The sequence below is a fragment of the Nicotiana attenuata genome, chromosome 7 (assembly GCF_001879085.1).
Source record: "Nicotiana attenuata strain UT chromosome 7, NIATTr2, whole genome shotgun sequence".
In the NCBI taxonomy this organism is placed as follows: Eukaryota; Viridiplantae; Streptophyta; class Magnoliopsida; order Solanales; family Solanaceae; genus Nicotiana; species Nicotiana attenuata.
Window position 1 is genome coordinate 51,263,575 of NC_031995.1, and position 14,809 is coordinate 51,278,383.

The following is a 14,809-nucleotide window of genomic DNA, read 5'->3' on the forward strand; positions in this document are numbered from 1 at the left end:
ACAGCGACAAGATGCTTGAGTTCATTTTCTTCACCTTCAGCCTCATTTGGCGGCGGTACTACCCATTTTTGGCCCACAATAACTTGCGCTTGATCAGGCAGGATTAACGATGAAGCTAGGGCAGCTAAAGCATCAGCCTTCTTATTTTCTTTCCTTGGCACATGCTGAATAGTTACATCACTGAGACACCCCATTAATCTTTTAGCATAATCATCATATGGGCGTAGTTCAGCCTTCTTGACCTCGTAACTGCCTAAAAGCTGATTGACCACTAACTGGGAGTCACCAAAGACTTGCAATTGCAATTGCTTCATATCCACGGCCATTTCAAGCCCAAGTATTAATTCTTGATACTCAGCAACATTTTAGGAACAGAGTTGTGTCAAGGTGAAGGAGTAGGGCAAGACTTCACCTTGGGAAGTGACAAATACTACGCTAGCACCAGCCCCCCCACGATGCGCAACACCATCAAAGTACATCTTCCATGGAGGTTGAACTTCAACGACCATTGCGTCCTCATCAGGTAGTTCGTCAGTTAGCTCTCAGTCATCAGGTATCGGATGATCCGCCAAGAAGTCTGTCAATGCTTGTCCTTTTACAGCCTTTTGATGGATGTACAAAATCTCGAATTTTTGAAATTGGAGGTACTATCTCGCTAGTCGATAACTAAGAACAGGTTTTTGACATCACGAACTTGATGGGATTTGATTTAGAAACAAGACGGACAACATGAGCTTGAAAGTAGTGCTTCAACTTTTGAACTGAGAAGACTAGCTCCAAACACAACTTTTCAATTGGCGAATAATTCAGCTCGTTTGGTGGCATCATCCTGCTCAAGTAGTAAAGGGAGTTTTCTTTCCATTCACTATTTTCTTGGGCCAACAGTGCTCCAATAGACCTTTCTTGTGCTGAAATGTATAGTATCAGCTGCTTTCCAAGTATAGGGGCTGCCAAAACTAGAGGCTTCATCAAGTAGGATTTAATGCTCTCAAAGGCATTGCTACACGCTTGGTCCCATTTGAAAGGGACACCTTTCTTCATAAGGCGACTAAATGGTTGGAACCTCCCAGCTAGGTTTAAGATGAATCTCCTAAGGTACGCTAACTCTCCTGGCAGACTTTTCAAATTCGTGAACATCCCGAGGCTCAGGCATTTTCAAGATCGCATCTACTTTGGCTTGATCAATTTCAATCCCTCGATGTCGAACAATGAAACCAAGGAACTTTCCGGAGGTAACTCCAAAGGAGCATTTCAATGGATTCATCCTAAGTTGGTACCTCCGGAGCAACTCAAACACCATTCTCAAGTCTTTCAAGTGGTCGACATTCTCTCTTGATTATACCACCAAGTCGTCAACATAGCATTCGACATTCTTGTGGAGAAGATCGTCAAAAATATTCTGCATAGCCCTTTGGTAAGTATCACCAGCGTTCTTCAAGCCAAAAGGCATTACCTTGTAGCAATAAATACCCTTGGGGGTGCGGAATGCAGTAAGCTCTTCATCTTTTGGTGCCATGCGAATTTGGTTATAGCCCGACGAACTGTCCATGAAAGACATTGCCTTGTAACCAGTAGTAGCATCGATCATCAGCTCTGGAATAGGGAGTGGGAATTCATCTTTGGGACACGCATTGTTGAGATCCCTGAAGTCAACGCATACTCGAATCTGGCCATTCTTTTTCCTTACGGGGACAATACTTGAAACCCATGCTGGGTATTTAACATCCCGAATAAATCCAGCTTCAATGAGTTTGTTAACTTCGGTTTAATCAGGGGAACCAAGTCCGGCCTAAAGCGCCTTTGAGCTTCCTTAACAGGACGAGCGTCGTTCTTGATTGCAAGGTGATGGACCGCTACTTTAGGGTCCAAGCCAGGCATTTCTTTGTAACTCCAAGCAATGACATCCCTGAACTCTTTGAATAACTCAATATAAGTGCTTTCTTCATCAACTTCTAGTAAAGCACTTAGGTAGGTGGGTCTTGGTTCTTCATCAGTGCCAAGGTTAACTTCTTTTAAGGCATCAATCGTTGCCTTCACCCCTTCTTCAAGTTCTGGCAGAGCATCTTTTGCGTCTTCATGTTCTTGAGGGTCCCCATCGTTGAAGGATATGTGATAACATGGTGATACATCATCCAATTTATCGTCATCCTCTATTAGAGATAAAACACCATGCTCGCCTTGTGCAGTAACATGATACGAAGAACCCACACTTTCTTTGTCTTTATCACGTTCTTTAGTGTAGACCACAATGTATGGCTTCACCTTCAGTACCTCATCACACGAGACCATGACTTTTGTTTGTCGCTTCATTCTAGAAGGAACCAAACTTTGGAAATCCTTAGAGATCTTCTGAATTTTGGGCGAAGCAGGTGTTCTTGTATTTCGATAATTTCTCTGGAACTTTTTCCCCTTCTTTAATGGACCCAATCTCTCAAATACGAAAGTTCTCACAATTGATTTTCCAAGTCGATCAAAGATAGAAGGCTTGTTAGAAGCGGCCGATTCATCTTCTAAAGTGATATAATCGTTGCTCGCCCTTCTAATGGAGATGCGCACTGGTGACGGTTGCTTGTATCCCAAACCTTCACGTGATTGTCTCATCACAACTTCTGATGGTAGCTTCCCTAACTTTGACGGCTCATTAGGATTTTATCCAGCTTTTGAAAATAGCTTGTAAGCATTAGGATCAAAACCTTCATCTGTTCGCTTTGTAGGAAGTGCCACATTCTGCAAACGATTTTGGGCCACGAACCCTGCAAACTGCATTGAGGACGACTTTACTGCCTCAATTCGTTGGACCGGTAGAGTTAACTCCTTTAGCATGTTAGTTTGGAGATTAGTTGATTCACCTTCATCTTTCTTCCTTTTAGGGACATATTGGAGCGCAAGACTTACTTTCTTGCCATAAGACGCAATATTCCCTCTATAAGATTTATTCGCGTTGGGTTGTACCTCCTCAGTAACAGCTTTAGCTTCACCAGTAGTCACCTCTTCTCTTTTAGTTGTGGGCTCGTTATTCTTGCTTTTCATGCCATCATCAGCTTTTAGCTCCTTCACAATGCGGTTCTTCAAGTTGAACTTTGCATCGGCGAAGTGTGACTCAGCCTCGGTGAATGGCTCATCATCAGCAACTATCTTCTTCTCGACTTCACCCTCGTAGTATTTTAAACATTGATGGTAGGTATATGGAACTACTTTCTTCTCGTGTATCCAAGGCCTTCCAAGCAAGACGTTGTATGAAGTCTTTGCACCGATCACATGTAGCCATGTACTTGATTGCATATCTTCAATGGTGATTTCCAGCCTGATCGCGCCTATGGCTCTTTTCCCCCTTGGTTGAATCCTTGGATCATCACACGACTTTCTGAGAGTTTGTTCATGGGAATACCAAGTTCTTTCATAGTGAAAATAGGCAAAATGTTCACTGAGGGTCCTCCATCAACCAAAATTCGATTTACCCTTTCATCACGCATATAGCCAACCAGGTACAATGGGCGGTTATGAAGAGTGTCACCTAGAAAAAGATCGTCATTTGTGAACGTGACTTTTTCCTCACAAGCATTACTTCTTGAGGAGTGGACTCGATGAGCTTTTCCGAAGATGGTGCCAATGGTAGGTCATCACTCTTTTCTTCTCCTTTGTCAGCATGGCAACAAGAGGTATCAATACCCTCATGGGGAAATCTTCGTGCTGAACCAACTTGGTAAAAACTCCTCCAAGTTCACTGGATTTTGTGGCTTTTGAGAGTGGTGTTCCTCCATTTTTGCTTTCCTTAAGTGCTTAACTGGATTCCATCTCCTTGGTCTTTTTACCAATATTTTCCTTGTTGGTTGTTCTACTGATTCTTTTCGTGGGCTCCTTCTGTGGTGCCTACGACGAGTCACCAACGTCCAACCTTCATCATCATCAGGTTGATTGACTTCAGCTTTGTTGTTCTCCAGTAATTCTTCATCTTTACTTTCTTTAAAACCACATAATTCATCCGGACTGAATGAGCCAAAGGTGATAGAGACTTGGTTTGCGCTTGCTTTCTCATCTTCAAGCACGATCTTCTTTTCGCAAGCCAAGTCCATAACTTTGTCCTTGAAGATAAAGCACTTCTCCAGAGGGTGGCTCACAAGTCGATGGTATTTGCAGTAATTTGGGTCATTTGTTTTCCAGCTTCATTTGGTCTCTTCATCTCCGGAAGCTCAATGAGATTTAACTCGAGGAGTTCTTCAAAAATAGCTGGCACATCAGAATCCAGAAATAGGTACTCTTTCTCTTGCATTTCTTTTAGAGTCAAATTTCCACTTGGCTTATCTTGAAAAGAAGTGAATTTCATACTCTGCTTCTTCCTTACCTTCGTCGTAAACTTTACAGGTGATGTGTTGACATTCATAGCTTCTTTGCTTTCAGGCTTGGGTACGAACTTTCCTCACTTCCTGACTTCTTGCTTGTCGTTCTCCTTGCGAGGTTCATAGATGGGCAGCCTTTCATTTCCAGTAGAGGACATGCTCAATTCCATGTCATGAGCACGAGTTGCAAGTTCTTCAAATGTGCTAGGCTTGATACCTTGCAAGATGTAGCGATATCCCCAATGTATGCCTTTGATGCACGCCTCTATGCCTGAAGCTTCACTAAGCCTGTCTTTGCAGTTGAGGCTTGCATTCCTCCAATGATTGATAAAGTCGATAACTGGTTCACCCTTTCGTTGATGAGTATTTGTAAGTTCTATCATACAGTACGTCTCGTGCTCTAAAAGCGATTGAGGAATTCTTGCTCTAGTTGATCCAGCTATCAACAGATCCAGCCTCGAGGTCTGTGTACCAATCAAAAGCATTTCCTTTTAATGAGCGGACAAACTGCTTGACGAGGTAATCTCCATAAGTCCCAGAATTTCTGTATGTCTCAACGATGTGAGCCATATGTTGCTTTGGATTGCCTTTGCCATCAAACTATTGAAATTTTGGAGGTTGATAGCCAGCAGACATCTTCAACATATCGATCCTTGAAGTGTACGGCTTTGCGTAGGTAAAGGAGGACCTAGAAGCGACTTCATATTTGTTTTTTATAGTCCCTTCAATGAACTCCTTTAGTTGATTGATTGGAATCATCCCTTCCGAAGAGACTGGAATTTCCTTGGATGCAAATTGTCGTGGGGGAGGATCAATCTCTTGAACTTCTAGGAGTTTGCCAGGTGCATGGGTGGATTCTTCTTCTATCAAGCTTCCCACCTTGTCTATTAGCTTGTCAATTCTAGCATCTTGATTTTGCATGCATTTGGTCAAGCCAGCGATTGCTTCCGTCAAGTTCGTCAACTGCTCCTCCACAGATGAAGTGTTTTGTCACCATGGCTTGCATAATTGTTGTGGATGATGGAGAGTAGCATGGATTGTCACATAGATTGAGCCTTGATTGGCTCATGCTATGTGGTGTAAGTGGGGAGGATCCATCACTTGAAGCATCATCATCTTCCTTCACAGCAGAGTGCTTGGATCCGGAGAGGTCAAGCAGAGCAAGAGTTTTCTTGATCTTTTCAGCAACATCGCTTCTTCCTCCGGGTGCGTTTGTGGAAGATCTTGCTCTTTATGAGGATGAAGATCCGAAAACAGGGGTTGATGTGAACGGCACTTGGGGGGATTGTTGTCTTAACGAGCTTGCTTTGCTCCTCATAACTGGTCCAAAGCTTCCAAAGGTAACATCAAGGATGCTTTCCTCATCAGCATAGAACCTGGAATTAGCAGCCTTGGTGGAGGTTAAACCGGAGTTGATTTTCTTTGAAGCCATTTCAATGTTCTCAAACTTTGGTGATTGCAAAGTTGAGATGAGAGGTAGAGATTGTCCCACTGGGCGTGCTAGAATTTGTAGACAATAAATTTGCGTCGAGAAAATAAAATCAGGCCGAAAAATATTGCAATAATCGTAGCATTTTATTTTAAATATTTGAGTGTTACAATATCTATGAATCCTCTGATTCTTCTTTCTAATAGTAAATAACTTCAAGGGCCTTTGAGCTTGATCTTGAATATGTAGTTGTTGCCACGAACGATGATCTTGTTCTTGAGCTTAAGCTTGATTGCTTGAACTTGACCTTGATTTGTTCTTCGTTCTTGAGCTTTAACTTGATTTTGTTCTTCGTTCTTGAGCTTGAACTTGATTTCTTGAACTTGAACTTGATTGCTTGAAGCTTGAAACTTGTTGAGAAATTTGCGGCGTTTAATCCACGAGCTCTCTCTTGCTTCTTGTGATAACTTCTGGTGTCTTTTCTGAGTTATGAAGACCCATATTTATAGTTGTGGAAGGGAGGATTTGTGATAAGAACAAACTCTTTCCGACCAATCAAATTAAAGTGTGACATAGCCGCATTTGATTGGCCAGAACATATCACTTGCACACGTGGCGCGATTTTATTAGCCTTTTAATGTGACTTGGCATGCCTTGTCATTTTGACACGTGGCATGGTCCCATTGGCTCTTCCGTTTGACTTGGCGTGCTACGTCATTTGACACGTGACACCAAACTGGGCCTCTAGGAAGATGGCATCTTGGGCTTAATGAAGTGGGCTCATCACTTGTAGCCCAACCAAATGGACTAGCCCAATGGATAAGACTTATTTATTTAATTCATATATATTGGACTTATTTTAATCCAATTATATTAGCCCAATAAATTTACTTGAACTAATTTATCTTGAATTTAAAATATAGTCCCAATTATTGTATGGATTTAACTTAAATAAATTTATATGCCTACACCTCCGTTTCGTTATGACGCAGTTTGACTCGACACATAGTTAAAAATGACTACTAAACTTATAATTTTAAATATATTATAATATTTATATGCCTATAAAAATTACATAATATTTGTGTCCAAAAATTTTTTATTAAGAAAAAATTGAGTAAAATTAAAAGTTTATAGTTAAGTTATTTTTAAATATAAAATATGTCATTTTTTTTGGAACACACTAATAAGAAAAGTATATCACATAAATTAAAACATATTATATTTTGCTATCATTTTGCAGTTGTCGATAAAGAAAATCTTATTTTGATTATTCAGGTCATAATCCAAAACCACTGTTCAGACTGTAAAGGATATACCACCAATAACAAGACATAATTGTTCATATTAGAAACGTAATTGGATTTTCAACTCTTTTCATCCAAATACTTATAATAAGATTACAAATGGTTCATAACTACTTAGGTTGACCAGTATTAATCAAATTTCAATCTTTACGCCGTATAATATCTGACAAGAACGAAATCATTAGCCGAAAGAGTAGGCGCCGGTTTGTTCGAAGGGATAAAAATAACAATCTTAAGATAAGATGTGGAATTAAAGATTTGCTTAAATTCTTGATTTTGATATAACTAATCATGAAATTATTTAGATCACACTATTTTATATCAGAATTCAATTTGAGCATTCTGAATAAATATCATTATTTAGTAAATATATTTTTTTGAGCATCCTGATATATAAATATAATGACAAAATTATTTAGTATCCTGAAATAAATATTTACTCCTAAGCTAATCCCTTCAAGGAATTGGATTACCTCTAATATTTCTCGATGGCCTAGTGTTGCCGGAAAACGCACACGCTATTATACGCGGAGTAATAAAGTGACTAGAAGTCGGATGTTGAACCCACGAGGACTTGTGATTAACTATTAACTAAATTAGACTATCCTAATTATCAAAACAAGAATTAAACTTAGAAGTATTTGACTCTAAACTGATTAAAATAAAGGAAAAACAAATAGTGAACATTGAACAAAAGAAGAGCAGATTTTTAAGTTATCAATGCGATGAAAACGATCTAGGGTTATGGGCTATCTAACAATCCATTGTATTCTTCAATTGAATTGACTAACTAATTTATCTGGTTGATTGATTGACATGGTCAATATCGCTCATAAGAATATGTCGAGTTCTTACTTGCCTATTCAAGCTAACCTAAAGCGTATACGTCTATGAAATTAGAACTAACAAGAACACATTTATAATTTCTGTAAATCAACCAAGCAAGGCAATTAGGTATATGTCTATCCTAACCGCGAATATGTTCCCCGATGCCCAGGTTCAAGAACGTGCTCTACTCAATCCTATGTGTAATCTAGAATTTCCACTTTCGAGTTCATTTCTAGATTCGTGGATAGTATTCAATTGGTGATCAAGCAATTAAATAATTAAGCACAAGATTGAATAAATAAACCAATATGATAAATCAAGAAGGCAAATTCAATATGAGAAACACAATAGTCATGAAAGAACCACAATCCTAGAACGTGAAGTTTAGCTCCACATAGACATGGTAGCAAAATAATAAATCATATAAAGAAATATAAAAATTATAAAGTTTGGTGGAAGAAAAGATGAAACCCGGCCTCCACGGCGGCTCCTTGCTCTCCCTATGTCTCCCTTCAAAAAGTGTGTTAGCTGACCTAAAAGAGGCGTTTTTGGCTTATATATTGCGTACAAAAGTCGTGGGCCAAAGTTTTCCTTTTCCTAATCCGACTCAGCTTCAGGGATTGATGCTGGGTGGTTCCATTTCTCAGCTTCGCATGCCAGGGTGGATGCGACATCCACCCTTTGTCCTTCATCTCTGATGTGCCCAGATGCGGATGCTAAGGTGGATGCTATGGCCCGACTTCACTGCTAAGGGTGCACCAACTAGCCTTCTTTCCAAGGTTGGATGCGACGCATCCACCCTCTTCTCCTCTATTTGGAGCATCTTTTCTTCATATTTTTGCACTCCAAACATCCTAAATCATCACACATAACTTAATTAGTCATAAAACTAATAATTAACACATATTAGGCATTTTTAACACCAAATAGTACCAGAAAGCGATTAAAACATGAGTGAAGTAATATTAAAACATATAGAAATATGCCCAACATCACCTAGTTGATAGTTGACACATGAACAATTTAAAGGCAAGTTTAAACTTGAATTGCGTTTGGTAGGCTAATAAGGGACTAAGCACTCTCGGCAAAATTTTCCATTTTGAAGCTTTAAAACAGGATTTCTAATTAAAAGGGAAGAAATTGCTTAAATTTAAATTAACGATGAAGTGGTCAAATCAATAATAAGGATATCAGGGTGAACAATAGGTTGAACTGGGCGATAGCTTCGCGATTACAGCTCAGTGAAGTGCACGACTCGCCATACTTGGAACAACAGATAGAAAAGGAACAAATAGAAAAGGTGGGAGAGGGACCGGGAATGATAAGAGCAAAAAAAATTTCACATTCAACCAATCAACCTTGAAAGGCAATTTAAGCAATCAAAGTTATGCCCTCCGTCGTTGCTGATTAGGAGTGGCAAACGGTCGGGTCGGGTCGGATATGGTTCGGGTCGAAAACGAATAATGAAAAACAGATAAATTATCCGACTTGACCCATATTTAATACGGATAAAAAACGGGTTAACCGGCGGATAATATGAATAACCATATTATCCATGACTTCTTGCATATGATCACTTTTGGGAGAATTCTTAGTCTCCCTAACTTGATGAACCCCAATTTGAAGCTTTACAAATGTAAAAGTTAGACCCATTGGTTATCCATTTTCTAAATGGATAATATCGTTCTTATACATATTTGACCTGTTTTTAAAAAGTTCATTATCTAACCCATTTTTTAGTGGATAATATGAGTGGTTAACTGTTTTCTTTTAACCATTTTGCCACCCCTACTGCTGATTATGAACAGTTAACAACTAGCAACTCCTACTTTACTTAGTCAGTTCAGTAAATTAAGATCATATTTTTTTAATTTCCCCCCGTTAAATTCCCCCTTTGATCTCGTTGTTGGAGCTATTGCTCCTTTGATAACTTGAACCCACAATCTTGGAATTGTAAGTAGAGGGTGCTGTCATCTGAACAACCCTATGTTGTTAATTAAGATCATGCTTCAAAATGTAAAATCCTTTAGAGTCTGTTTGGAAAGCCATCCTGTAATTGGAATTAGTGTAATTACATAGTCTAGTATTGCCCAATTGTGTAATTATGACGACCTATTTGTTTATCATAGTGCAATTACAGTGTAATTACTAGTTTATTGTTTGGTTGCACAAGTATAATTACACAGTTAAATTAAATTTCAAATTAAGTAATTATCAAAACTTAAAAGTTAATATAATAAATATATGCCTATAAATTTTTATAAGTATAAATGAAATTATATTTTGTATTTAAGATGTATATTTTTTTTGTGAATATACATTAATTTAGTAATCATATATTTATAACTAATATTATAAAAATAATTTATATATATATATATATATATATATATATATATATTTTAATTAATAATATTTAGTTTAGATACTTACAAAAATTAAAAATATACGTTTTGTAAGAACATCATGGAATTCATGTTTGATAAAATAAATTAATATTTATAAATATAGTGTCATAACATTATTCAAATTTTTGACAAAATTAATCTATCAATTCTAATTAAAAAATGAACAACATGCAATGTGAGCCAATACTACTAAAACAAGTAAATTGGAACCATGAATATAACACAATTTTAAAATTCAAAAAAAATAAAATAGCTTAACATATGTCAAATTCCAATATAATAATAGTAAGTTCCAGTGCAACTTAATAATTAGGAAACATGATAAGTTTATAACCACATTCAACAACGAAATTTCACTTTAATTACATCACTCATTATATGCCAAGTTTGTTAATGACTCATTTTTCTAATATTAGGAGGTGTAGTTTCAAAATATAGAATAATAAAATTAATAAAAAATAAAATATAAGCAATTACATGAAATCACAAGAAGTAAAGATAGAGAAATAAAAGATAAATAATGTACAAAGAAAAATATATTTTAAAATTTTACAAGAAATTAAAAAGTAAAAATAAAATTAAAAAAATTAAAATAATAGAAATAAAAGTTACAAAAATAAATAAATTATATAAAAACAAAATGAAAAGAAACTAAAAAGGAACCTTGTAATTACACAGTGTAATTACCACCAATTCTCACATCCCCCTTGAGAATTGAAAATTGTAATTACACCCCTCCAATTATACCTAGAGTTTGTTTGGAAAGCCACCCTGTAATTGGAATTGGTGTAATTACTAGGGTAATAATTACACACCCTAGTAATTACACAGTTGTGTAATTACGACGACATATTTGTTTGTCATAGTGTAATTACAGTGTAATTACAAGTTTACTATTTGGTTGCACAAGTGTGATTACACAGTTAGATTAAATTTCAAATTAAGTAATATCAAAACTTATTGGTTAATATAATAAATATAGCCTATAAATTTTTATAAGTATAAATGATATTATATTTTGTATTTAAGATGTATATTTTTCGTGAATATATATTAATTTAGTAATCATATATTTATAACTAATATTGTAAAATAATGTATATTTTTTTATAATTAATAATATTTAGCTTAGATACTTACAAAAATAAAATATACGTTTTGTAAGAACATCATGGAATTCATGTTTGATAAAATAAATTAATATTTACAAATATAATGTCATAACATTATTCAAATGTTTGACAAAACTAATCTATCAATTCTGACTAAAAAATGAACAACATGCAATGTGAGCCAATACTACTAAAACAAGTAAATCGAAACCATAAATATAACACAATTTCAAATTCAAAAAAAATTAAGTAATTTAATATGTCAAATTCCAACATAAATAATAGTAAGTTCCAGTGCAACTTAATAATTAGGAAACATGATAAGTTTATAACCACATTCAACAACGAAATTCTACTTTAATTGCATCACTCATTATATGTCTAGTTTGTTAATGACTCATTATTTCTAATATTAGGAGGTGTGTCACACCTCCTTTTTTACACACCTACCCCGAAAGATAATGTATAAGGGAGTTTTTCCATTTAAAGTGACATTATTCGAAATGGGATTATTTATTTGATTTAGAGTCGCCACTTGGGATATGATTGGCTTTTGGTGTCCCAAGTCACCGGTTTAGCTTGAATCCCAAATCGAGGAAAATTTCGACTTCCTAGTTGGAGTCTGCGAACCAGAAATTCTGAATAAGGAATTCCGTTGACCCGAAGGAAGGTATTAGGCACCCCCGGATCCAGTGGCGGAGGCAGGATCTCCACGAAGGGGGTTCAAAAATTTTTTTTTTTAGCTAGTGGGAATTGAACTTGGGACGTTATGAATGTTTTGAACCCCCTTGACCACTAAACTACACTTTTGGGTTGTGTTAAGGGGGTTCAAAACTTAATATATAGAGATAAAAATCATATTTTGCCTTATATATACAGTGTAATTTTTCGGCGAAGGGGGTTCGGGCGAACCCCCTTGCCCCCCTAAATCCGCCCCTGCCCGGATCCCGTGGTTCTAGCACGGTCGCTTAAATTATTATAAATGGCTAAAAATCTGATTTTTATATATGACATCCTATAGTGCAATTTTAAAGATCATTTACCGCTTTTAATTAAATTTTTAAAGAAAGTGAACGTCGTTTAAAAACATATTTTTGGATCACGTCACATGAAATGCACCCGGATCCTCGCCACATTTTTATCCAACGTTTTGGGATTTGGATTTGGGTTGCATGAAATGCACACCCGTATTTAGGAAGGTAAAATTATTAAAAGCGCGCCTAGAGCGACTAACATGTTATTATCTTTGTGGGAGGCCGTGAAATTTGCTAAACGGCACGTCCCGAATTCTAAATATTTTAATATAAGCAATGAAAGAGGGTCACGCAATTTATGCATTTTATTTGGCGCGGCTCACCTTATTTTATTATTTAAAGGCCATCCTAGAGCAAACTATGATTTTCTATTGGTTTCGTCTCTAAAGGGCCCTAATTAATTAATATTATTAATTGCTATTATTTAAAGCAAATCAAGGAATTTGGGCCTCCAGTTCAAGTCCACACTCCAACAAGAGGAAAACCTCTTAATTCGAGCATGCTACTTAACTAACGAGCCCGAAATCCAAATTACAAAATTGACCCTGATGATCTACTAGAAATTCCAGCCTTCAGTGATTCTTTTGGGCCTCAATGACTGGCCCAGGACTGTGGACACACAATCAGATTCACGAGGTTAGTGGATTAATACTATAATTTTCTGAAAATTTAACAATAGGCCCAAAATGATTAACTAACATGGCTACTAACTAAATGTTGAAATTTCGATTTCAGTACCATTTTTAACTGCTTACGCTGGTGTGGATACCAGTTCTACCATCATTTACATAAGGAGGTGAGATTAAGGCAGGAAAATTATCATATGCAATATTTACAAAGTGATGATGACGAATAACTTGATGATTAGCTGAACCAAAGGATTGTTTTTAGAAATTGAGACTATTTAGACTTAACAAATCAACATATACAGATATAAACTTATTCTAAAGACCATTAAACCAGTTGAGATCATTTTCGAAAGCCAATGTGGGATCATACAACGTGTCAATTAAACTATTGAATGATTCAGCCAAATACTGATTTTGGATCTACGTTTCAGGCCTGGATATGGATTTGTATACTAAAAAATGATGCGGTTAAGGCTTAATTCCAGCACTGCGTTTAAACCTATGCGAATTATTGATAAATCCTGTGGCCATGGATTCAACTCTGCCTCAGTATCAAAACTTTATCTAAAATCGAATTATACTAACAGCTATACTAATATAGTCCTGCTAATACAGGCTAAACAAAATCTAACCAATATAGCTTAGTTTCAGCTACAACAACTAAACGTTAAATGCTAACACGATCTACAGTTCATAGCTGCTATAGCCCAGTTATGAAGTCCAATTATACAGTCCATGAGTTTAAGAGAATACACATCAAAGCAAATATACATCGACTAATATCTACGTTAACTATAAATATAGAATGAACACAAAGCTGGAGGCCAATGCATGAATACTTTTATTTCATCTTTCAATTCGAGGCTACATCGAGGCTAATTCGAGTGTGTACCTGGAATGTAATAAAATTGAAAAGAAGAAGAGGATCAGCAGGGTCACAGCAGTTCAGCAACAGAAATCAGAGGCTTGAGACAATATCACAAACTAAAAAAAAAGCAATATCAACCACCCAAGACCAATTTTAACCAATCAACCAACCAAAATAGCTCAAATACACCCAAAATGACTCGAATTAGAACCCAGGAACTTTCTAAAACTTCAGTGACTAAAGTTGAGCTAAGAGATGAGAATCAATGATTAAAACTCAAAATTAACCTGGAGGATTAAATGTAACAGTGTTTTGATCTTCTTTGGATTTGAAATTCAAATTTGGATGCTAAAATTTGCAGAAATTGTTTTTGGGGGAAATTTTAAGAGCGGAAAATTTTGGGGAATTTTTCAGATGTTCAAAACCTTACTGTGCAAGGCAATAATGCCTTTTATAGGCAAAAACTAAGGGCAACCCTCAGATTTCTATTTTACCTTTAGTCCCTCTTTTATTTTTAGATTTTTAACTATTTAGTCCCTAAAATTTTGGCTTGTTGCCCAAGTCACTGCACTAAAACTACTAAAATTCTAATTAAACCCTCGTCTAGAAAGTTCTGGGAGATTCCAGCATTGTTTTCTATTTTAGGAATACCTACACTACCCTTGCTTTTAATCTAAAATTACTAAGACTAGCATAGCCCCTTTTTTTTACCCTAGTTAAATTTACTATGGTTAATCAAAGACTGAATTATTCGGCTATATCCAAACCAACTAAACTAAGCCTAATAACTAATTGAAACCAAACGCTGAACTAAGGAATTACTAATAACAATTACTAATTAAACTAAACTAAACTAA